A 24,160-nucleotide genomic window follows, 5' to 3' on the forward strand; every position below is an offset into this window, starting at 1 on the left:
TCAGCTTCTCAACTTCTACAGAATGACCTCTGGGGTTCTGATGGGGATTGCATTAAATCTACACAAAAGTTTAGGAACACATGACATCTTAACAATATTGAGTCTTCTAATTTAAGAAGAGTGTGTATCCCCATCCATTTAGATTTTAGTTTTTCTCAGTTTTGTGTGGTAGCTTGCAGAGTACAAGTCTTGCACATCTTTTGTCGTATTTATAAATTTTCACATTTTGATGCTATTGTAACTGGTGATATTGTCTTAAATTTATATAAACATTTAAAATTAACTTTTTCTAATTCTTCTTTACTATGTAATGTATACTGATTTTCATTCCTGCAACTATGCTAAACTCACTTATTCGTTTTAATAGCTATTTTGTATATTTCATCATATTTTTCTACATAGATGATCATATCATCTACAAATAATGAGCATTTTACTTCTCCCTTTTCCTTTAAAAAAATTTTTTTTTGTTTAAATGTTTATTTTTGAGGGAGAGCGACAGAGTGAAGTCGGGGAAGGGCAGAGAGAGAGGGAGACACAGAATTTGAAGCAGGCTCCCCGCTCTGAGCTATCAGCACAGAGCCCAGCATGGGGCTGGAACCTACCAACCACGAGATCGTGACCTGAGCCAACGTCGGGCGTCTAACCGACTGAGCTACCCAGGTGCCCCTACTTCTCCCTTTTCAATTTGGATGGCTTTATGCCTTTTTGTTCTTGCTTTATTACACTGGGCAGATATTTCAGTACTGTGGTTAATAGAAGTGGTAAGAGTGGACATTCTTGTTTTCTCTCTAAACTTAGGGGAAAGCATTCGGGATTTTACTATTAAGTTTCATATTAGTTGTAAGATTTTTTGGATGCTCTCTATCAAGTAGAGGAAGTTCCCTTTTAGTCTCAGATTACTGAATACTTTTTCAGAAATCGATGTATATTTTTAAATTTTTTTCTGCATCTATGGAGATTATTAAAATTATTAAATAATTCTCTTTAAAATGTTTCTATTGGGTATGGTTAATATAAAATGGCCCATTAGTTTCAGGTGTAGAGTGACTCACCTTCTCTATATGTTATACTAAGCTCACCACAAGTGTAACTATCATCTGTCATCATACAACACTATTACAGTATCATGGACTATATTCCCTATACTGTGTTTTTTATTCATGTGACATATCAGTTCATAACTGGAAGCCGGTATCTCCCACTTCCCTTCACCTGTTTTGTGCATCCTCCCACTTGTCTGGCAGTAATATGTTTATTCTCTCTGTATTTATAGATCTCATTCTGCTTTTTGTTTCTTTATTCCTTTGTTTTGTGTTTTAGATTCCACATATAAGTGAAATCATGGTCCGAGTTATGTCACTTGGTAGAATTCCCTCTAGATCCATCCATGTTGTTGCAAATGGCAAGATCTCATCCTTTGGTATGGTTGTGTTAATATTCTGTTATACATATATGCCATATTTTTCTTATCTTTTCCTCTATTGATGGACACAGGTTGCTTCCATTTCTTAGCTATTGTAAATAATGCTGCAATGAACATGAGAATGCATGTATCTTTTCAAATTAGTGTTTTTATTTTGGGCCGTAAATACTCAGCAGTGGAATTGCTGATCATATGGTTATTCTATTTTTATTTTTTGGAACCTCCATATTGTTTTGCACAGTGGTTGCACCAGCTGGAATTCACACCAACGGTACACAAGAGTTCCCTTTTCTCCACATCCTCATGAACAGCTGTTATTTTTTGTCTTTTTGATAATAGCTAATATGATAGGTGTGATTTGCATTTCCCTGGTGATTAGTGGTATTGAATATCTTTGCCTGTGTCTGTTGGACATCTGTATGTCTTCTTTGGAAAACTGTTCAGTTCTTTTGCTCATTTTTAAATTTTTTTTTTGGTGTTGTGTTGTATAAGTTCTTTATATGTTTAGATAGGAACCTATTAATGTATATATCATTGCAAATATCTTCTCCCATGTAGGTTTCCTTTTTATTTTTTTGATGGTTTACTTTGCTATTCAAAAGCTTTTTTATTTTGGTGTAGTCCCAATAGTTTAATTTTGCTTTAGTTTCCCTTGCTGGAAGAGACATGTCTAAAAATATGTTGCTATGACTGGTGTCAGAGGAACTACTGCCTATGTTCTCTTCTAGGATTTTAATTTTTTTAGTTCTCACATGTAGGTTTTTAATCCATTTGAGGTTTTTTTTTTTTTTTTTTTGGTATGGTGTTAGAAAATGGTCCAATTTCCTTCTTTTGCATGTAACTCTCATTTTCTCAGCACCATTTATTAAAGAGACTGCCTTTCCTTATGTGTATTATTGCATTCTTTATCATAGATTAATTGATCATATAATCATGGTTTTATTTCCGAGCTTTCTATTCTTTCCCATTGATCTATGTGTCTATTTTTGTACCAGTGCCATCTTGCTTTGATTATTATAGCTTTGTAGTATATCTTGAAATGGGATAGGGATAGCTCCAGCTTTGTTCTTCTTTATCAAGATTGCTTTGGTTATTTAGGGTTGTTTGTGGCTCCACACGAATTTAAGATTATTTGTTCTAGTTCTGTAAAATATGCTACTGGTATTCTGACAGGGACTGCATTGAATCTGAAGATTGCTTTGGGTAGCATGGCATTTAACAATATTAATTCTTCCAATCTATGAGGATGGAGTAACTTCTCATTTATTTGTGTCATCTTCAAATTTTTCATCAATGTTTTGTAGTTTTTAGAATAGAGGGCTTTTCTCTCCTTCATTAAATTTATTCTTCAGCATTTTATTCTTTTTGGTACAGTTGTAAATTGGATTATTTCTTTAATTTTTCCTTCTGCTAGTTTGTTATTAGTGTATAGAAAAGCTACCAATTTGGGGTGTTAATTTTGTATCCTGCAACTTTACTGAATTCATTTTAGTTTTTTCATGGAGTCTTTAGGGCTTTCTATGTAAAGTATCATGTCATCCACAAATAGTAACAGTTTATTGACAATTTTTATCATGAACAGATGTTAAATTTTATCAAATGCTTTTTCTTCATATTTTTATCCTTCATTTTTTTTGACGTGGTGTACCATGCTCATTGATTTGTGAATATTGAGCCATTCTTGCATCTTGGAATAAATCCTACTTGATCATGGGAAATGATCCTTTTAATATACTGTTCAATGTGGTGTGCTAATATTTTGCTGAGGAATTTTGCATCTATGTTCATCGGGGATGGTGGCCTGTATTTTTCTTCTTTTGTACTGGTATTAACTTTTTAAATGTTTGGTACAATTCACCTATGAATCTATTTTGTTGTGGACCTTTATTTTTTGGTAGTTTTTGATTATTGATTCAATTTTGTTACCAGTAATTGGTCTGTTTGATAGTTTATTTCTTGCTGATTTAGTTTTGGAAGATTGTATGTTTGTAGGTATTTATCCAATTTTTGATATTGCCCAATTTGTCAGCATATAATTTTTCATAATGTTTTCTCATAATCCTTTGTATTTCTATGGTGTCAGTTGTAAGCTCTCTTTCATTTCTGATTTTATTTATTTATTTATTTGGGTTTCTTTTTTTCCTGATGAGTTCAACTAAGTGATTATCAATTTTATTTTTTCAAAGAACCAACTTTTGGTTTATTGTTCTTTTTCTATTGCTTTTTAGTCTCTATGTCATTTATTTCTGCTCTGATCTTTATTTTTTTCCTCTTGGCCTTTATTTGTTCTTCCTTTTCCAGTTCCTTGATGTGTAAGGTTAGTTTGTCTATTTGAACTTTTTCTTGTTTCTTGAGACATGCCTGTATCACTATATATTTCCCTCTTAGAATTGCTCTTGGGGAGTCCCCCCAAATTTTGGGCTGTTGTGTTTTCATTTTCATTTGCATCCATGTATATTTTGATATCTTCTTTGATTTTTTTCACTGACCCATTGGTTGTTTAGTATGTTCTTCTCTAGCCTCCATGTGTTTGCATTTTTTCCAGTTTCTTTCTTGTGATTGATTTCTAGTTTCATACTTCTCTGATCAGAAAAGATCCATGCTATGATGTCAATCTTCTTAAATTAATTGAGACTTGTTTTCTGGCCTAACAGATGATGTATTCTAGAGAATGCTCCATGTGCACTTGAAAAGAATGTATACTGCTCTTTTTAGAGCAATATAACTATCTATCTATATCTATATCTATCTACTGATAGATATTGCTCTTTTTAGAGCAATATAACTATCTATATCTATACCTATCAGTAGATATCTATATCTATATATATAGTAGATATCTATATCTATATCTAAATCTATAACTATATCTATATCTATATCTATCTATCTACTGATATAGATATCTACTGATAGGTATAGATATAGATAGATAGATATAGATATAGATATAGATATAGATATAGGTGACTGGTTTAGTGGTGGTAGACTCCTTTAATTTTGTTTGTATGTGAAACTCTTAATTTCTTCCTCAATTTCACTGATAATCTTGCTGGGTAGAGTGTTCTTGGTTGTAGTCTTTTATTTTCAGGATTTTGAATATATCATTCCACTTCTTTCTGGCCTGCAGAATTTCCCTTGTATGTATCCTTTTGCTTCTCTTTTGCCGCTTTAAAATTTTTCTCTTTCTTTTTAACCTTTGAGATTTTAATTATTATGTGTCATGGTGTGGAACTTCTTGGGTTCATGTGTTTGGAACTTTGTGCTTCTTGAACCTGGATGTCTGTTTCCTTCCCTACGTTATGGAAATTTTCAGCCATTATTTCTGCAAATAAGTTTTCTGCCCTTTCCTCTCTCTTCTTCTGGGACCAATATAATGATAATGATTGTTCAATTGTTATTATCCAAGAGATCCCTTAACCTATCCTCATTTTTAAAATTCTTTTCTCTTTTCATGCTTCAGCTTGGGTGCTTTCCATTACCATGTGACTTTCTGTGTATGTTTCTATGGATTAGGCAGAGCAGCTACTTCTCCTAAACTTGAGGGAATGGTCTTGTGTATGGTCATTCCCTAGATAGACTGTGTGTGCTTGATGACTTTTTTGGCTGGTCGTAGCTGTTGCTGGTGTGGGCTGAGTGTCCCAGGGCTCTTCACACAGTGGGCATCCTAGGCAGGACATCTATAGCTGAAGTGGGCACAAGCTGGAGTGTCCCAAGGCTCTACATACACAGAGCACATTTGCAGGCTAGCTGAAGTTAAAGTGGGTATAAACTGTACTGTTTCATAACTCTGCACAGAGCGTGCTCTGGAGGGCAGCTGGAGCCAAGGTTGGCTACAGGCTGGGGGTCTTGGAGTGCTCTGTACAAGGGGTATCCTGGCTGGGTGAATGGGGCTGAGGTTGACACGGGTGGGGGTGTTATAGAGTGCTCCATGCAACGGTCACCCCAGTGGGGGGGCTGAATCCGAAATAGACATCAGCTGGAAGGTACTAGAGTGCTAAGCACCCGGGTGCCCTAGAAAGCTGTCTGAAATCCAAGTGGTGCAGGCCTGGAGTGTTCCTGGGTGCTCTGTGCTTGTGTCACCTTGGTGTGGAGGCTGGAGCTGTAGTGAGTGCTGATCAGGGTTGTCCTGGTGTGTACCATCCTGTGGCCACCTGGGTGGGATGGCTGGGGCTGGTGTTGGCTAGGGCCCCAAGGCGTACTGAGGTGGCAGGCCAGTTAGGACACCTGTACCATATACTGGTGCCTGTTTCATGGTGAAAGGGGAGCATAAATCATGTTGTTCTCCAGTTCCTCTGGCCCAACAAGAATTCCAGCAGCTCTTCCATTGCTTGGCAGAATTCTAGGGCTGGGTCTTTTATGAACTTAAAAGCTTTTTTCTCTGTGATCAAGGACAGACAAATCTGAGCTCAGTCCCTCAGGACTATCCCTCCCCCTGCAATTCACAACACTGGGGATGGGAGTTTCATTGGTTACTCTGTCTCCATCTTTCTTGATGTTCTCTCTTGATGTTCTTTCATGGTGCAGAAGGTATTTAGTCAGCTCTCAGTTCTTCTGCCTGAGCTCTATTAACATGTGTAATGTGGCCTGTTCTGTGGAGGAGGTGAGTTCAGGGTCTTCCTATGTCACCATTTGTATGAGAAACCCCAATGGTTTTCTTTTTTAGCTAATAAGGTGATTTACATTGATTGAGTTTTCAAATATTAAGCCCACTTTGCATTCCAGGAATGGATGCCCTCAGTTTCATAATGATGCATTATCCTTTATATACTTTATCAAATTAAATTTTTGAAAGTTTTATTTAGAATCTTTGCATTCACAGTCATGAGGGATATTGGTCTCTGGTTTTATGTTCTTATAATATCTTTGGTTTTATGATCAGGGTAATGCTGATTTCATGGGAAAAGTTGGAAAGTATTCCCTCCTCTTCAATTTTCTGGAAGAGTTAGTGTAAAAGTGGCATCATCACTTCAAATGTTTGATAAAACTCACCAGTAGAACCATCTGGGTTTGGTTTTCTCAGTAGGGAGTTTTTAAAATACAAAATCATTTAAAAAATAGATATAGGATTATCTACTTAAAATGTTTTTTTTATCAAAGTATAATTGATGCACAATATCTTATTCGTTTTAGGTGTATATCATAGTGATTCGATATTTTTACACATTATTAAATGATTCCCACAATAAGACTAGTTACCATCCATCTTCTTAAGCGACTGTTGGTAGTTATCTTTCAAGTAAACTGTCATTTTTGTATGAGTTGCTGAGATTATTGGTGTGCATTTGTATATAACATCCCCCGTTGTCACTGTAATATCTATAATTTTCTGTGGTCATGTCACCTCTCTCATTTGTGATACTGTTAACTTGCACGTTTTCTTTTTCTTAATAGTCTTTTTAAAAGTCTATCAATTTTATAGATCTTCACAAAGAACCAGCTTTTGCTTTCTTTAATTTTACTCTCTTCTTTTTTTTTTCTGTTTTCTATTGCTTTAGTTTCTACTTTGATCTGTAATATAGCCTTATTTCTGCTTACTTTGGGTTTCATTTGATTAATATTCTAGATTCTTAAGGTTTGAAGCCAAAGCCTTTGAATGAGGCCTTTTTTTCTTTTTTCTATTATAGGCATTTAGTGAGAAAAATTTCTCCATAAGTACTGCTTTAGCAGCATCCTACAATTTTGATATGATGTATTTTCATTTTCATTCAGCTGAAGATACTTTCTTTTAACATTTTTTAACATTTTTTATTTTTTTTTAGGGAGAGAGAGAGAATCTTAAGCAGGCTCCATGCTCAGTGTGGAGCCCAACAGGAGCCCAATGTAGGGATCATGACCTTGGGATCATGACCGGAGCTGAAATCAAGAGTGGGATGCTCAACTGAGCCACCCAGATGCCCTAATTCAAAATACTATCTAATTTACACTGTAATATCTTTTTTGACTTATGTATTATTTAGTTTCCAAATATTTGGGGATTTTCCAGATATATTTTTGTTATTTTTAATTCAATTCTGTTTTCATAGAGAACATGCTTGATATGACTGCAATCCTTTGAAATCTATTGATAGCTTAGAATATGATCTATCTTGTAAATGTTCCATGTACACTTGAAAAAGTATGTGTATCATGTTTCAAGCTACTCTTATTTATAAACTAAATGAGTTTAGTTGTTTCCCAGAGCAAAGCAAGGCAGAATTTGAGTTATAATGTTCTAGTACATAATTTTAGCCAAGGAGAAATTTACCCTACAAGTTTCCCAAAGACGCTCATCTTCATTGAAACTTTACTAAATAGGACTTCATGACTCCGTCTTTAGTAACTTTCAAACATTGGGCTTCCTTTTGTCTTAATGTTTAATTTAAATCGGACTGCTGAGTTCAGCTAGAAATTAGATATTTAAAAAGATAGAAGATGAATTAAATCTCGTAATCTAAAGCACACATACAATGCAAAGATTAATTTTATTACCATTTGCCATGTTTGAATTGTCAAAGCATTCTAGAATCTCCTATTCAGCATTACACAATGAGAAATAGCTTATTAACGTAAAAAGTATATACATAGGTATATTTTGCTCAACTCATACACAAGAAAACAGCCCGTTTATGTATTCACATTCATCTTACTTCTATTACGTCAGTTCATTTATAAGGATGAAATGTGAGCTTCAAAATCATCTGCTTCTTTAAAATGCAACGCCAAAATTGGGACTATAAATTTATTCTGGTAATACTTAATCTGATGTTTTTGCACTATTGTATCATGATTTCAAATTTTACAGAGCATTTGACTAAAAAAAAAAAAGGAAACTGACATGAGGTGTTATTGATAAGACCATTAAAAAAGAAAAAAAACCTCGAAAAACCCTGTCACTCCTATTCTCCAATATCCATTTTTTCTTTTCTATTTGGAAAATACAGTTGGCTTTTATCAAGGCAAAGGACTTCATGCTTACCCTGGTCCCAAATATTCCTCAGCTATTCTTTTCCTCTTTCCCCATTAACTGCTTCTCCCGTTCCCAGTTTATCCACACCACTCAAAGCTTGCCCTAACTATCCCTCTCGTTCTGAGCTGATGTTCTTATTTGGAAGTACAATCCCACCAGTCAAGACTTCTGTAACCTGGGGCAGTTAGATCATTTCTTAATTTTTTTAAATTCCTATTTGGTACAATGGAGACGGTACCAATTCTGTTGAGAGAAATTCAGGTAATGCATTTATTTATTTATTTTGAGAGAGAGGGAGGATAAGCAGGGGAGGAGCAGAGAGTGAAACACAAGCAGGCTCCATGCTGTCGGCACAGAGTCCTATTAAAGGTTAAACACCCAGCAGTCTCTTAAGGCAATGCATTTAAAGCACTTAACGCAGTGAGTGGCATACTAATGTCAATACTGGCTTTTGTCGTCTTTATTTGTTAAATCTGAGTCTGGGATAACCTTTTTTTGTTATGGGTTCTAACCACTGAATCAGTGTCACCTTGATGTACAGGTTTCCATAAAGCATTGTAAAGATAATGGGGAAAAAATTCACTTTGAAAGGAAGCCTTAGATTCCTAAACTACCTCAGTGTTGTGTCTTTGGTCCTATCCATCTATCTGTAAACTCACTTAATCCCATTTAACCATCTTGTCCATTTTGTAAGAAAAGGACTCCATCTCTAGTTACAGCTAATCTGAACCTGCACTGTTAGATCCCATGCTCTGCCCCCCTCATTGAGATCTTGTCAATCGTCCATCCCTCTTGCTCTTCACAGGGTCCTTCATTTTAGTTAATAAAATATCCGCAAGTCTGTCTCAGTAAGAAAGAATTTTTTATTCCTCACGGTATGCCCAGAGCAAGTTTTGACTTCTCTCTTATCACTCTGGTTCGAGTATTACCTCTCTATCAACATTTGGTCACCTCTACTTCTTTCTGTCTGGCCCTACTTTTTGGTTCAGCAATTTCTTCTTTTTGTTCCCTTTGCATGTTTCTCACGTAACTAGAATTCTTTTCTGTCTTTTTTCCTTAGTAGACTGTTAGCTACAAGAGTGCGAAAACTTTTATTCTTTAAATCACAGCAAATATCAAGTTCTCAGTACTTAGCGCTCATGAAATAATTCTTGAATTAGACTACGGGAAGTTATAGAAATTGCCCTGATTTGCATCTTTTTTCTATGTCTCGTCTTTATTCTTAGAGTCTCCTTTAACTTGAAAAGAATTTTATTTAAGTTTAAAAAAGTTGCTAAAACTCAGAAAGTGCACAGACTCCTAATTTTCTTTAAGTATAAAAAGTAGCTGGAATCTAAAAGATACAAAGGAAATGGGTGTTTTCCTTTTTTTTTTCTTTTTGCTGAATCACCTGTCTGATTTTCAACAAAAATTCCACTTTTGACTGTGCAGATTTATATGAAGAGACTTTTGGTAAGGCACTATATATATATATATATATATATATATATATATACATATATACACCTACATACATACATATATATGTATATAGTGCATGTGTATGTATGTGTATATACACATACATATCAGAAATGTATATATATACACATACATATCAGAAATATCTGAATAAACAACCAATGTTTCTCCTCTCAATTTAAAAGGACCTTGAGGCCAAGGAATTAATATACACTAGAAGAGAATTATGTTTTGAAACAATAAAATTTGCTTTAACTTTCCTTCCGTCAACTTAATGAATGTAGATCCAGAGTCCTTCTATAGTTTGGATAATATACTCTGTGTTCCGGTGTGAAGTGAAAGTTTTAATTTCTATTCAAGGCATTTTTACAGTTATTGATACAGAATTTCTCATCTAGAAGCCATCGGAAGCTCTAGTACACCAGATGGTTGTAGACGAGGATCAAGAGTCGGTAAAATAGATTTTTAAACATTAGTTCTAGCCTCTTCACTGGGTCCTATTGTATGTGTGGCCAGACTAGGAAAGAATATGTTCCCTAAGATTTTACAGAGATCTGTATTCAGATATGGGAAAGGAATGTTCTCACTCAACCAGGGAAGCTTATCAAATCCTTTCATGTGTTTACTATCAACCCTTACTCCCTCTGAGGGACTTAAAACAAACAAACAAATAAAACAACCAGACATAACTTCACAAAAACAGTGCTTCTAATTTGTCTAATCATGGAATTCATCAGTTAAAATTATAGTTTCTCTGGCCTCCCATCAGACCTGCTAAATCAGATTCTCCATGGGAGAGTCCTGAGTATTTCTATTTGTAGTTGAGGGTTGTTAGGACACACGAGTTTGAGAAATACTGTGGTAAATTACAAAAGCCAGAGAATGAGAAGGTACAGCTAGGGTAGCTGGAACATGCATTTGGGAAATGTATTGTTGTTCAATGCTGGAGGTTTTATCAACAGGAATGATAATGTTGCTAAGATTCTGCACCAGCAATGAACACTCAAATTGACTGATAAAGAAATAGACACGGTACATTAAGTACAAACCTAAAAATATGTCAGAAAACAACTAGACTTGGCACAATGCCATAAGAACAGATTAAAAGCTTGGCCATCAGAACAACATTCTGGTCCTTCTTTCTTCTTTTCATTGTTTTTCCTTCTTTCTTTCTTTCTTTCTTTCTTTCTTTCTTTCTTCCTGTCTTTCTTTCTTTCTTCCTTTTTTATTTTTATTTTTTTTAGAATTGACAGTGCAGTTCAACTTACTGACATATTTGCTTTGTTTGAAAAAAGTATTCCAAAAATATTTTATCACAAAAAAGTAGCTGTGGCAAAGGGTCTGAGCCATATAAGAAAATAGTCATGAAGTAAAGCCAGTTCTCATATTGCTAAGAGGGATGATTTATTCCAACTGATGGATATTTTGTGGTGGATGGCAGGCAATCTGTCATATTTTCACAATGTGGGAGGCAATATTTCCAGACTCTTGCCATTTGGCAATAAAATTTCTATTATTTTGTTTAATGTTTAATGGATGTTGAAATAGTATTGCTTAGAAAGTCTCTACCTCCTTTGAAATGGAAAACCCATGAATTACAAAAAGGAAGGTAAGAAATTTCAAAAATAGAGCTCAAATGCTGCCATTAATAGAAGAATTTGTTGGGGCGCCTGGGTGGCGCAGTCGGTTAAGCGTCCGACTTCAGCCAGGTCACGATCTCGCGGTCCGCGAGTTCGAGCCCCGCGTCGGGCTCTGGGCTGATGGCTCAGAGCCTGGAGCCTGTTTCCGATGCTGTGTCTCCCTCTCTCTCTGCCCCTCCCCCGTTCATGCTCTGTCTCTCTCTGTCCCAAAAATAAATAAACGTTGAAAAAAAAAAGAATTTGTTGAGGGAACTGGGGACGCACATCTAAAGAGCAGTGACATTATGGCTGTAATAGGAATCCATTTCTTTTGAGTAATTTAACAACTGATTTTAATAGTAATGGTGATAACCAATACTAATAATAACTTACCCTTGCTGAGTGCTTACACCTACTTTGTGCCAGGCATTATAGTTTATATGGACCAATTGTTTAAATCTCACAAAACCTTTACAGGGTAGGAATTCTAGTTGATCTTTATTCTACAATTCAGCAAACGGGCTTACAGAGTTAGAAAGCTGGCAAGTGGCAGAGTCAGCACTTGAACCCAGGCAAGTGTGGCTCTGAGGCCTCTGCCATTACCCATTACTCTGTAGTGGTAAAGGCTTGCCTTTGCTGGAAGCGCTGTGTGCCCATCTGGAGTAGGTGAACAGTGGACAGGAAGAAATAAACTGTGTTCTTTTCCATAGAAATTCTTTTTAGATCCGTACCTTTGGGACCTACAGCCCATATAGTGAAAGTTCAATATATAGCCCTAAAAAGAGATTGTTACAAAATTCGTCAATAAGTACTACATGATAATAATATGCCAAGACCAGATTATCATGAGTTCCAAAAGTGATATGCTATCAACTGATGTATTATTTCCTATTGCTGCTGTAACAAGTTACCACCATTTGGGTGGCTTGAAATACTACAAATGTATTATTTGATAGTTTTGGAGGTCTAAAATCAAGTTGTGAGCAGGTCTGGTTCCTTCCGGAGGCTCTAGGGGAATATGTGTCCTTTTCTAGCTCCTGGAGCCAGCCTGCATTCTTTGGCTCGTGATCCTTTCCTCCATTTTCTGAGTCAGCAACATACCATATTCAAATCTCTCTCTCTCTCTCTCTCTCTCTCTGACCTCTGATTCCCTCATCATATCCCCTCCTCCCATTCTGGTCCTTCTGTCTCCTCTTACAAGGACTGTTATGATTATATTGAGCCCATCTGGATCATTCAGAATAATCTCCCCATCTGGAGGCACTTAACTCAATCTCACCTGCAAAGTCCTTTAGCCGTGTAAGGTAAAACATTCACTCTGGGTTCTGGAGTTTAGGGTATAGACACCTCTGGGGATTATTATTCAACCTACTGCAACTGGATTAATATATCCTAAAGCTTGTGCATATATTTTATTTATTCCACAGAATTTTACGGAAGAAAAAGACTCATTTTTTACTAATGGAGAAACTGAGGCCCAGAAAGAATGAGTGTGGAAGAAAAGCAGCTTAGGGTCTTCAGAGTTTTCTAAAAATCTCAAATTAGAAGAGAAAATGGAAACTGTGTGACGTAGCATGTTTGTACAAATGCCAAATAAAAATGAAAATAAGAGGCCAGCCTGTGTTTGGATAGTCAATTGGGTAAAAAAACACATTTAGTTCCTTCATCTGTCCTACATGCTTTTACTTGTGGAACTTTTACAGTGAGAAGCATGCACTTGACAATTCTTAAGTCTTTTACAAAATCACTCATAACTGGTAAATTGGATGCATTCAGTCACATTTGGTAGAGCATATGAGTCCTTAGATTTAACACTCACTTTCAGGACCTAGCACAGTAAATTTAAAAGACCCATGTCAAGGCATATCATGGTGGAGCATTTGGGGAAGAAATTCAAATGTATATATAAAACTAAGCAAGTGAAGAGATAAGGAATTTACAGATTCCAGCAAAAAACATGTGCAAAGGAAGACACAATCATACTTTACTATTTGGCTTAAGTGTCAAAATATTCTGTTGGACAGATGTTGGTAAAACACAAGAAATGGTAGTATAAAGGAATTAAATCCTCATAAAAACAGGAAGTCAATAGATAGTACCTAAAATTGAAAAATCAGGAAAAAACATTATGAGTCTATTGTTTGGAAATACGGAGACAGATATCAGAGGGAATAGATTAAAACTTACCAGTGGTTGCTTCTAGGGATCAAGACAGGAGGAAGGTAGAGATAGGTAAAATAAGAGACTACTATTAGCAAATGTTTTCAAATATAATTTGAATTTTAACTTTGTACCAGTATGACTTTGACAGAAATAAACACTTTCTAAAACAGCACTCGAAACAAATAAGTAAAGCAATCAGCATCCTGTTAGGTATACAGAAAGCATTAAATAAGTATTATAATTCTTATTTAACCCTTGGCTGGAGAGGGAAGATAAAAGAGTCAGTTGCTGACTCTCATCATCAGTATTCTTGGGTGCCTGTGGAAATCTTTTGTCAGTTTGAGGACTAGTACTAAAAATCAACCTGGCTTCTTCCTCCCTGCTCTCAGAATACTGTGACCAACTAACTCAAAAGATGAAAAAACAAACCTACCACCATTCCAAATTCAATATACATTTACTAAGCAGCTACTGTTTTCAAGGCACTAGTCATTCAAAGATAAGTAATCTGACATTTTCTGTTTTCCAGCAACATAAGGCCTACAGGGCGTAATAAACATCTGTCGCGTTTTGTTAATCGCCAAAGAGAAGTACAATCAAAGTACCATGTGTACATTAATATAGAGCCATTGGTCTAGATTTTGGGTTCGTAGAAGGATTCATGGAGGAGGTGGTATGTATTTTACTTAAGCCTTGAGAGTGTGTTCATTGATTTAATTAAGAAATGGAAAGAAGGTAAGTCCAGGAGGAGAAAATGGGTTAAGCAAAGCCTCAAAAGGGAAAACAAAATGTGAGAAAAGCATAGTTTTTGTGACTGAAGTTCAGGGTAAAGGAGTGTAGATGAAGGTAGACAAACGGGGGGCAAATTTTTTGAGTGATCTGTTTTCATAAACCGTCTCATTTTTTTTTTTTTTAGTTTTTAAATGTTTATTTATTTTTGAGAGAGACAGAGACAGAGACAGAAAGCTCAAGAGGGAGAGGGCCAGAGAGAGAGGGAGACACAGAATCCGAAGCAGGCTCCAGGCTCTCAGCTGTCATCACAAAGTCTGACATTGGGCTTGAACTCACGAGCCATGAAATCATGACCTCAGCCGAAGGTGGATGCTTAACCGACTGAGCCACTCAGGTGCCCCTTGAACTGTCTTAGTCTTAAACTTGATTGGACCGAGGAAGGCAGAGAGAATAGATAGGAAAACTGTTACTTGGCATTTTAGCTATACTGGAAGACTTAAATTTTAAAATTTAACGTTTTTGTTGTTGTTGTTGTTGTTGTTGTTGTTGTTGCTTTGGAAGAAATATTAACCAGGCCGGCCAAGTGACCAGTTGAAAGAAAGAGAACTGGGGTTCTTTCATTTTGGCCATTGCTGAAGACTTAATGTGCACGAATTGAGAATAAATCATGGAATTTTCAGGTTGTAAAATTTTATTAAAATAATTTATCTACTGATGTTTCATGTCCTATTTTCTATGTCTTTGCAGATTAATAACTTAAAAAATCTATTTAGTGGAGCACCTGGGTGGCTCAGTAGGTTGAGAGTCGGACTTCGGCTCAGATCGTGATCTCATGTTCCTGGGTTCAAGTCCCACATTGGGCTCTGTGCTAACTCAGAGTCTGGAGCCTGCTTTGGATTCTGTGTCTCCCTCTCTCTATGCTCCTCCCCTGCTCACACCCTGTCCCTTTGTCAAGAATAAATGAAGATAAAAAAATTGTTTTTAATCTATTTTAGTGTTATTTAGGAGAGCTTCTTTGTTTTCAGTCTATCAAGTTCAACTGAATCCTACTCTATTTTCAATATTTTTGGAATCTGAGAAAATTAAAAAGAAAATTATCTCCTTTACAAACTTTCTCAGACCGACTAGAATATTGATTTTTCTCTGCTTTGTGATAACAGTGACTAGTTCATGAAAGTCCAAACTTTTGATTGGCAGTAAATCTTTGATTGGCTAAAATTCTCAATGTCTCTGATTTTAAAAATACTTTCAAAATGTGAACACCATAGAGGAAAAAGAGCCTATGGGAACTCTGGTGAAAAATTAAGTTGAAAACAAGTAACTTATAAAATAGTGGCTCTCGTGGAAATTAAGTATAGAATAAGAGAAAGCCTGACTTCCCTTGATTTGTTCACTTCCATTAATAGAGATCTTTTCGAGTTTGGAGTAAAACCACCAGCCCAGGCCTCTTTGTCTCTGAGAGGTAGCTCTCAGACATCCAATTTGTCCTCAACCATCAGAGCTCTGACCACCATGTTCAACAAAACTAATCTCACTAACCCCATTATCCTTATACATGTGGCTTCAATAAACACAAATATCCCACCTTACCCTCCACACCTGCCTTCTAATTTCCAATTAACTGGCTGCACTCCCTATTTTGTCCTAATCACCGATGCCTCTCTATCTACAGAAACACTTCTGCTAATCCCAGTGGAATTTGTGCTTTGTCATAATTTCTCTAAATGTTCCTTTTATCCTCTTGCTCGAAAAGAAACTTGGCTCTCCCTTAAGAACCTTGTTTCCCCTACAGAGCTCCCAAGAGATCACGTGGTTGCATTGTACTGGGTCAACTTCCATACTCAGAATTCTCTTCCTCTTAAGGCTCTCAGTGAAAGTTGGCTACAAGCGAGATTTGCATGGAATTTGAAAAACAAAAGTGAAGCTGTAGCCATTATGCTCTGAAGGTCAGTCAAGTGTGCCAGTGCCATAGTTTCACTGCCCTCTGGACTCATCTTATTTTCATGGGGCAGCAGGTTGAGCCCTCAGCTCCTTGAAAACCTTCCTAATCACTTCCTTGAGTTTCTCCAACTTCTGTGCCAGGTATGTGTGTAACTCCGTGGAGAAAGGCTTTATCTTCTGCCGATCACCTGCTTTATCAATCTTGGAGGCAATGAGAGGGTGTCAAGGGAATTGGGTGTATGTGCAAGAGGGTGGTTATAATCATGGCCAGATAACTTAATGTAGACAAGGAGGAGGAAGAGGATCTTCTGGAGATGAGGAAAGGTAAATAAATGGTAATAGTATTAATAAATTATTTGCTCTGATAACATTGAAGACTTGTTGCAGTGAGGATATAAAAATATGTTGGCCAGAGAGTTGTGTGGTGGTGATTAGAGAGTGGGATGCACAGAATTAAGATTTGAAGGTGTGAAGATTCAATTGTTGGTAACAGCCAGGCTATGGTTAACAGTGGCAATGAGTGGATAAGATGAATTAGAAAAGAAAAATCATTGAAGGAAAGGTGTTCAAAACACAGGGCATGAGAACTATTATCTATATGGAAATTGAAGTTACCAAGAGTGAATATCAGATTGTAAATTATGGTTAAGTGCATTCTCAAATGCAAAAGAATGCATACTATATGATTCCATTTATATGAACTACAAAGAATAGGCAAAGTTGATCTAATATGATAGAAACCTGAACACTTATTGCCCCGTGTATATGTGTGGCAGGGGGGTGGGAGGTGGATGCTGACTGAGAATGGGCACAGGTGGATTTCCTGGAATAATATAAAAGCTCTCTATCTGATTTGGTGATGATAACATAGATGTATAATCTGACAAAACTAACTTAACTGCACACTTTGATCTTTGCATCGTATAGCGTATACCTCAATAAGGAAAATATATTTAAAAAAACAAAAATGTTTAAAGAATTTTAGACATGAAAGAGAGAGAGAGGGTGGGGAGAATAGGAGAAAAGGAGGCTGGCTTGGCATTGGAGGGAGTGACAGTGAACCAGGAATGAAAAGTATCAAGACAAAAGCAACAGTGGAAAGTAGTGGGTGATATAACATGATGACATAAGAGGGGAGGCAAAGGTTAGGCAAGAACAAGAAAAATAATTCTAACCAACAATGAGAAACAAAGAAAACACCTAGCTGACCTCCAGACCCCGTTTCAGAAGGTCTGTAGGAGAATATAAAAAGCCACCACTGTCAGTTGAAGTTCAATTCAGTAAGCAGAAACACTGAGTGAGATGAAACAAAGGAATTTATTATATGGATCAGAGTTTACACATTTGCAGGAAGTGGTGAAGGAGTCTATGGAAGGCTCTAGTCTCTGCATCTGGGGGTGGCTAAATGTCGCTGTGGCTCAGCAGGGCCAAAAATTGGGAGGAAAAGCTTGAAGGGGAGAAAAGAAGTAAAATTGGAACGCATAAGGATAAACCAGAACCTATTATATCTTTCACTGTCTTGACACCTTGACAGTGTAGTTGATGGGAAGGAGCAGAAAGATGGGAAATCTGAAACACTGTCCACCTGATCCATTAATCAAGACTAGAAGAAAACAAAATCATACTGAATGATTTAACTGAAATTCATGGTTAGGAGACTTAGGTGGGTTCCTTGGCAACCATACTGTAGTTTTCTGGTCCATGTGCTCTCCCACCCTTCTAGAATACTCTTTTATATACTTACTCATCTCTACTCAAATCTCCAACACTTTTGCTTTTGGTTCCTACTTCACTGAGAAAATTGAAGCGATCGATAGAAAGCTTCCACAAATTCACCACCACATCCATTCACTCATTCAACCTGTGTTCTTATGATCTCTTCCCTCTTACACTGTTATCTTAAGGTTGAAACCTCCATTTTAAAATAAATCTCATCCTGTTTCTCTACTCAAAGGCACTATTTCAGTAACTTTGCATCCCCTTTCCCAAATAATCATTTTTTCCTTCTTTAATAGGTCATGTTCATCAACATACAACAAACACTTCTGTCTGTTCCATCTTAAAAACCCAAAAGAGGAAACTTGTCTTGATAACATTTCTCTCCCAGCTATTATCCCACTTACCTGCCTTCCTTTGCAGCAAAGCTCTTCAAAAAGAAATGTCTGTATGTAATTATTGTCTCTAAATCCTCTCCTTCTATTCTTTCTAGGACTTAATTCCAATTAGGTTTTAAATCCCATTCCTCCAACGAATTGCTCTTTTTAAGGTCTCATTTACAAAGAGACCATTCCTTTAGGGTCTACAGCATCTCTGTAAGTTTTGTGAGAAGACACAATGACTCCCTTTGTTCTAGAATATCTTTTAAGGATGTTGGTGTAGCAACCAACCTTGAAAGATAGAAACAGTGTCTCCCCTTGAGATAAAAGTCAAGAAAAATACTGCTCATTATAAAAGATTCGGATACCCTAAGCTTAAGGCTTTTTTCTCTAATGCAACTCACTGTCTGTGTACTCATTACCTGGCCCTCTATATCATCCTGTGAGAACTGGGGCTTGAAGACAAAAGCTGACACTCTATACCATGGTTCATCTGTCCGTCAAGTCTTTGCTCAAACTTAAACTCAGAGATGCTTACAATGAATACCCCACTCATTTGAAACTATTATCATCAACTCTTTTTTGCTCATTTGTCTCCCAGCGCTTATCACATTTCCCACGTTATATCATTTACTTATTTAGTATGTTTACTGTTCTTTGTTGGATTTCCTCATCTTCTTGGGGACAGAGATCTCTTTCTGTTCCATTCACCAATGTTTTCCTAGTGTCTAAAACAGGATCTGGCACATAGTAGCTGTTCAATAACTACATGTTAAAAGAATAAGTAAGTTCATTTTTTATTCTTCCTAGATTTCTACCACTAGTTTCTTTTAATTCTGCTATAAAAATTCTCTATGGAAACCAGGCAAGGTTTTGAAAATTCATTCACAGCAAAGTAAAATTTAAGGTTTAATGGAAGCTATAAACATTGAAAAGGACTTGTCAAGTAAATTTTCTAGTATTTTTATTTTTCTCTAGTTAAATTTTACACATTTGATAACAATTGAATAACCCACATCGTCACGATCTAATGCAATAGAAATTCCTACTTTTAACAGAAATTGAGCAGATCAACCTCTGTCACACAGGTGTTGATCCCAAGGACACTAGTAAACATCCTGCCTGCTAACCTCCATTTAGGAATTTGCTTCACAGAGAACCCGAACTGACTTGCGATACTTGATACCAGGAATGCTTTGAGAAAGCAGGTGCTAAGAGGGGGTTAGGAACTGCATCACTCACTGGCTGCTGGCAACAAGGACCCCCAAACTGGTGGAAGATAGAACAGAGATAGCCCCCAGCACTGACTGTTAAAACTTTTATCAGTAGAGATTTGGTATGGTATGTCAGTGCAGGGACTGAATTAGCTGTTGTGATGTATCATGAGTCTAAGAAATATGGAGGAAACGGTAAATTGAAAGATAGTGGGATGCTAACATGGCTCAGCCCTCCTTGTTAAAATGACCAACTCCTTTTTGCTTGGAGAGAATATAGAGGCTTATTCCCTGTGAGACATGTCCTTTCCTCAGGATCTGTTTCTATTCTCTATCAAGTCACTGGGTCTATATCTCAGCTAAATCGCAGAATAGCCCAGTTGGGAATGGGCTGAATCTGATCGAGGAGGAAAATGACTCTCTCTGAAAGGACTCTCAAGACCTTGCCAGCACTATGCTAGCAAAAGTCAAGAAAATATGTGTTGGACTGAATTTTGAGGGCTTTTGATCAAGAGGGCAGTGCATAAGGTTGGATAAGGGAAAGTTTATTAATTTGAGATCACTCTCCCAGAATACTAGATTTAATACCTGGGTAATGACACTAGGAGATGGTGTAAATTTACTTTTAGGATGTCTCCTCGAAGCATGGAATAATCAATGGCCTATGCTAAGTGAGGTTCAAGTGCCAGATATCACTTTGGCAGAGAGCAAAAAATGTGTTTAAAGTCTCAAGGCAGTGGGCGTGCTATATAAAGCAAAGAGCTATACCAGATGATTATATGCAACGGAAAGACTCAGAGGATAGACCATTTATTAAGGCTATAAAGAATGTGCTGTTGAGAGAGGGATTTTAAAACTAGCACCACTAAAATTAGCTGAGTCCTCTGTAGGACAAGGCTGACAATATTAGAGAGTATTAGAAAATTAGGATCACTGATAGCAATAAGGATGATAGGATTCTGGAAAAATAGAGACTATTTGGTAGAGTTAACTGTTAGAAGTCAGGTAGATGCAATTTTCACATTTAATGGCAAAGTAGAAGTCAGAGCTCTACAAATTTAATATAACATGATAACCCTAGAGACAAAATAAGTGAGTAGTCAACAAGGATACACTTTCTTTGTAACATCAAAAGAAACTTAAAGTGAGTGATTATAAATCTGAGAGAAAATTATCCAATATAAGGCTACAATTTCTTTCCCAATTTCTATGCCTGAGCTAGTTTTTGGATCTTGACATTAGGAGACCCTCTAAAGAAGGGGACGCTTCCCCTGAATAATGACACTGAAAGGTTATGGCAAGTATATACTTGGTAAAGGTTTCCATCTTTCCCCAAAGGAACATATAGCCATTTTCTTGGGTGGAATTACACCCAAGAGGAGTGCACAAACACATCAAGGGCTACAACGCACAAAATCTGAGTTGTTACTAACACCTTGAGACGACTGAAAACCTCATCACAGGCTCCTGCTAGAGATGAGGCATTTATAAGACAGGTAAAAAGTGAAGTTCTGCAAACTTCCAAGCAAAGTAGGTCACTGGTTCTGTGAATCCACCTAAAGATCATTTCTATAATTTTTTATGGTATATTCAGAATATAAATAACTAGTATTTGGCAAAACACTACCATTAGGTTATTTTTGAAGTAAAATCTATCACATTTGGGAAGGCCAAGTGGAAGTCTTTGAAACTACTCTCCTTTCTTCCCCAGTCTAGCCAAGGAGGAAATAAAAACAAATATTTTGCTCCAAAGGGATCGCAACGATTAGTGCCATTCTAAAACATCTGAAGGATTTAGGACTGGTGGTTTCTATCATACCTCCATTTAACTTACCAGTTTGGTGCCCATGCAATAACCAGAAGGATCCTAGAAGATCACTACCATCAATTCAATCAAAAGAAATCCTCAACTGCATCTGCTATGCCACATATGCTCTATTTTTGCTAGAAGAGATTAATACGACCTCAGCTACACGGTATGCAGCCACCCATATGACAAATGAGTTATTTTCCATTCGTAGTACAAAAGAGGATCAAAAACAGTTTGCATTTACACAGAAAGGACAACAGTATATATTTACAGTTTTTTGTAGGACTACATTATTTCTCTTATCCTTTGCCATAATATAGCCCCAGGATATTTGTTCTGCCTGGACATTCTACATGACATCACATTGACTGTGACATAATAGTGATCAGATAGGATGTGCAAAAGCTGGCTGGAGTGCTAAAAGCCGTGGTAAGAATGGAAAAGATAAGCTCTATCAAGATTTAGAAGCCTACCTCACCAGTAAAAAGTTTAGGGGTCCAGTGAGTAGGGGCATGCTTCAATATCTCATTAAAGGCAAAGGACAAATTATTCCTTCTCCCACTTTCAGTATTACGGCAAAGGAAGCACAATACCATGTGGGATTCTTTGGTTCTTGAGGCAGAACATTCCATACCGAGGAATAATGTTCTGATCCATTATCTGGATGATTCTAAATACTGCCAGATTTGAGAGCCTCTCAATGCAAGAAAAGGGCTCCGCAGCAGGTCTAGACTGTGCTACAAGCTTTCCTGCCAGTTGGGCCATATGACCCTGCAACCCTATGAGACTGGTCATATCAGTGGTAGGAAAAGATGCTGTCCAAATGAGAAGCTCACCATTTATATTGCTAGGTTACTAGAGCAAAGTCATGGCATCTTTAGCAGATAATTATATAATTTTGAAAAAAACTGCTTCCAGGCCTCCTACTGGGTGCTGTTAAAGACAAGGTGCCTGACCATGGAGTTCTGTGATAGGCTGAAAAATGGTACCCTTAAAGACATCCACATTCAAATTCCTGGAACCTGTGAATGTTCTTACATGGCAAAGTCTTCGCAGATGCATTTACTTAAGAATTTTGAAGTGGAGACATTATTTTGGATTATATGGGCAGGTCATAAATTGAGTAACAGGTATGCTTATAAAAGGAAGACAGAAGACGATTTGACATTAATGGAGGAGGAGGAGGCAATGCACCCATGAAGGCAAAGAATAGAGTGATGCACCCACACAGCAAAGAATGATGACCACCACCAGGAAATGAAAGTTAAGAAATAAATTCTTCTGTAGGTCCTTTTGAGAGAGTGTAGTCTTGCCAGTACCTTGATTTTGGCCCAAAGTTACCAATTTTGTACCTCTGGCCTCCAAAACTATGAGAGAATACATATGTGTTCTTTAAGCCCCACATTTGTGATAATTGGTGATAGTAGCCATAGGAAGTGAATACAGATACTAAGTGACCTGGTAGCCATAACTACTCATTGTGAGTTGGTTTCTGTCAGAACAATCAAATCATCAGGTTAGGCAGTCTCAACAACAATCCACTGTTCTGTGGGAGTGGCACATTTGGGTAGAAGCATCAGCAGGACTAGAGGGCACAGGAGGAGGTATCCAAGAAACTCACATCACTTGCCATAGCTTATACTTACAGACATGTGGAGAATCTATTAACTAAGCCTGAATTTCGTTCACAAATGGGTTAGCTCAATGGATACAAGTTGAAAATGGAGGGCAACTGTAACACCACCCTATTAATGGGTGGACCTTGGAAGATGGTACCAAGATTAATGTGGTTGTTCATTTACTTTGCATGAAAAGAGAAGTGGCTCATATATATCATGTATTAGTACTCATGGACAGTAGTGAATTGTTTGGCCAGTCAGGTACATGATATACAGCCTGGTCTCCTTCGTCAGAGTCCAAGAAAGAAAAAGTGTAGAGGATTGGAAAAGTAGATTTGGGATAAACGTATGAAGTTGGACATAATAAAATGGGCACAAAGTGTTAATATTTGTATCACATGCTAATTCCACCTAGTGAGCCTCCACTGGGCAAGAGACAACAACTTGACAAAAAGATTTGGCCAATTTATGTCAGAGAGCTTCTGCAATCAGTCATTCCCATGCTGTTACAATGACACATGAATGAAATGGCCATGAGGGCAGGGATGGAGGAGGAAATTAGTCAATTTTAGTTTTAGTTTTGAGACCTGCTACAGTGCTGGAGGCTGTAGTCTTTCCAATGATGTTTCTCTTATAAATTTCCCCATAGAAAAGTATTCCACTGGATTCACAGATTATGTATGAGTTGTGCTCCAAGCGGCTTAAGGAAATGGTTATAGTGGACACTGTGATGTGTTGTCTAGATCCCCATTCAGTGAACTATTTGTTATTCTAGCTGCCAAAAAAGTTGTTGGGAAAGGCTTTGTCATTGAATCCTCTTCAGGAATTGCCTTGGTTCCTGAAAGCCTCCTTGCCCAAAGTCACAACCTTTCCTGATTAGAATTAGAATATCCCTGAGTATTCTGAAGGGACCTTCTCCTCCAGAGTCTCCCATGGGGCTATCTGACGTTGTCATTTGTCTTGCATCAGAGCTATATTCCTCTCTCTGTTCATTCTTGATTCTTCTCCCTTCCATAGACAACCTTTATTATTTTTTAATTTTTTAATATTTATTTGTATTTGAGAGAGAGAGAGAGAGAGAGAGAGAGTGCACAAGCGGAGGAGGGACAGAGGGAGAGGAAGACAGAATC

General features: G+C 37.1%; 1 protein-coding gene and 1 long non-coding RNA gene across 5 annotated transcripts in view; both read right to left on the minus strand.

Annotated features, from left to right (window-relative positions):
* Positions 1-24,160, minus strand: part of TUSC3 (tumor suppressor candidate 3) — a 600,786-nt gene that overhangs the window by 301,421 nt on the left and 275,205 nt on the right. The window lies entirely within an intron of this gene.
* Positions 4,046-18,072, minus strand: LOC115511827. The gene is made up of 3 exons (XR_003968195.1): positions 18,061-18,072; positions 15,982-15,984; positions 4,046-4,128 (listed from the first exon to the last, which is right to left on the minus strand). It is a non-coding gene; the product is annotated as an uncharacterized LOC115511827 (long non-coding RNA).

This window comes from Lynx canadensis, chromosome B1 (assembly GCF_007474595.2).
Source record: "Lynx canadensis isolate LIC74 chromosome B1, mLynCan4.pri.v2, whole genome shotgun sequence".
NCBI lineage: Eukaryota > Metazoa > Chordata > Mammalia > Carnivora > Felidae > Lynx > Lynx canadensis.